This window comes from Corvus hawaiiensis, chromosome 3, assembly GCF_020740725.1.
Source record: "Corvus hawaiiensis isolate bCorHaw1 chromosome 3, bCorHaw1.pri.cur, whole genome shotgun sequence".
Taxonomy (NCBI): Eukaryota; Metazoa; Chordata; class Aves; order Passeriformes; family Corvidae; genus Corvus; species Corvus hawaiiensis.
The window spans coordinates 28,948,667-28,951,206 of NC_063215.1; positions in this window are offsets into that span (position 1 = coordinate 28,948,667).

The following is a 2,540-nucleotide window of genomic DNA, read 5'->3' on the forward strand; positions in this document are numbered from 1 at the left end:
CTCAGACTGTAATACAATACAGAACACGGACATTTCTATTTTCCAGTAGAGACTAAAACAACCCCAAAAAAACACCTCTAATTCTCTGTATAGGGTGCTGATGGACAAGTGCTGGCAGCAGCAGTGACTGCAGGGAGTATCTGTGAGCAGTGGCTGGGGCTGCACTGTGCTGGACACGACCATTTCCAGCTGGCTCCAACCCATCTGCCACAGGGCACAGCTGAACCCCACCAGCTGAGGTGAGGGAACATCTGAGAAAATTTATTATGGAAAAGGAAAATGCCACCCAAGCAGTGTGAAGAGTGAAGGTGGGAGAAAGAGAAACAATCTTGTGAACCTGAAGGCCACAGAAGGAGGAGGAAAGGCACACGAGCAGATTCCCCTGCAGCCAATGGAAGAGTGTAGGGTCCACTTGCTGGAATGGATGGCTGTTTGCTGAAGAAAATCTGGCTCATGAAGGGCCCTTGAAGGAGCAGGGCTACAGGAGTAGAGCCTGTGGAGAGATCCTATGCAGGACTAGGGAAAAGTGCGAGGAGGACAGAGCAGCAAAGATGAAGTGTTATGGGCTGACCACAACTCCTGGGCTGCTTGGAGTGGGGAGGCAGAGGATTCTGGAGTGAAGAACTAAAGCTGAGTTTGGGAAGAAGGGAGAACAGGAAAGGGTGATTTTAATTTTGTCTTCATTTATCACCACCTTACTTAATTTTAATTAGCAATGCATTAAAATAATGTTTCCCAAGTGAAGCCTGTTTTGCCCATGATGAAAATTGCTAAGTGATCTCCCTGTATTTATCTTATGCCAGAAGGTTTTTCATTCTCTTTTCTCCTGTCCAGTTGCAGAGAGGGAGTGAGAAAACAGCTTAGCAGGGGTCAGGCAGCCTGTCAAGATCAGCCCATCACAATCTACTTCTAAAATTTGCAAGTCCAGCTGAAAACATTTTAAGACCACGGCTATGAACATAAGTCCTATCCAAGAGGGTGTAGTCAACCTGTAGGAACCCAGAGTGCCGAGAATATTTCTCTGCCACTTATTCAAATGCAAACTTATTCAAATGCTCTTTTGTGATGGAATCTCTGTATCACAGATAAAGGAGATCAAATTAAATTGTAACCTGTCTAGATTTGGAAAACTTTCATATCTGCATATGGAATCTATTTCAAAGTAAATATATTAGGACAAAATATTATTTTTAAATAAATATGGTTATGTCAATAAATTTGATGGCTCTAGAAAAGCTCTTTAAGGCTTACAAAAGATAATATTTCTTGAATGAATCCTTTAATCAGTAATGAAAAAGTGAATAGTTTCAATAAAATTTGAAGTATAGTAAGGCAGAACCAGTTACACCAAAATTGCATTAATGCCAAAACTGCAGTTTTCATCTTGACTTCAAATTTAGTGACATATGTAGGGGTCATATTAAATGCAGCAAATGCATGAGGCCATAATCCCAAACCTTTCTGAAGGTGTTACCTTGTAATTGATTTCACTGGACACTGAAAAACAAGTGATTTTTTGACAATTATAACTGTTTATTGCAGAGAGTAGCATGCATTAGCACTAGAAACAGTTAAAACCTGTTTTATCTTAACACTGAAGCATCAGGTACCTTATTATTATTTTTCTTTAGAAATTATTTGCTTTCTAGCTGTGTTTATATTTGCAATTCAGTATGAACTGAAATACAAATGCAGTTAGTCAAGGCCTAACAGAAATATTCTGGTACTCTGAACTCACTGTTGCAGCATTGCAGGCTAGATAACAGCTTCAGTTTTGAATCCAAATAAGAGCTAAACTACTATAGAAATGGAACTTGGGAAAAAAAAAACCTTACTTGTTTTAAAAAAAAGACCCATTTAGTTATTAGAAAAAGACTTGTATATAATATGGTTATGAGGTCAGATGTGATTGTATATAAAAGAAGGTATTCCAGATCTAATTAATAAATTGTTCAATCTGCTGTCAAATCTTTCATTGAACATGTGGGATGTTTGGTGAAGGAGCCAAAACATCAGAAGTAAATTCTACATAATGTTAAAGTCAGTCCCACTCTCAAAATTACTGTTACTTGTATTTATGTATAACTACAACAAATACAGTATTTTAATTATCTAGAGAAAGGCTCTGCAGTATTGAAGTGAACTATGGTGCTTTTGAGAAATCAAAATTAATTACAATCACAGAGTATACTCCTACATACAGTATATTTATTCATGTTTTCAGGAAAGAATACACTTTAGAATCAGGAAATATTTACATTTTTGAAACAATACTAAATTAGTAAGTAATATCTACTGTACAAAAGATTTTGAACTTAAAAAAGCAAGACTCAGGAAAATCACCTATGTTCTGACAACAAATTTTGAATTAATTCAGGAGAAAAAAATATGTCACTAGTTTTGACACTGTGTGTTTTGTGTCTGATTTTTTTTTCTGTATAATTTTGTCACTACTCTGTTAGGTTAATTAGACTCTTCTCGGTTTTCTATTTTCACCTAAAAATAATTTTTTAAACATTTTGTTTACCAAATCGCAATGG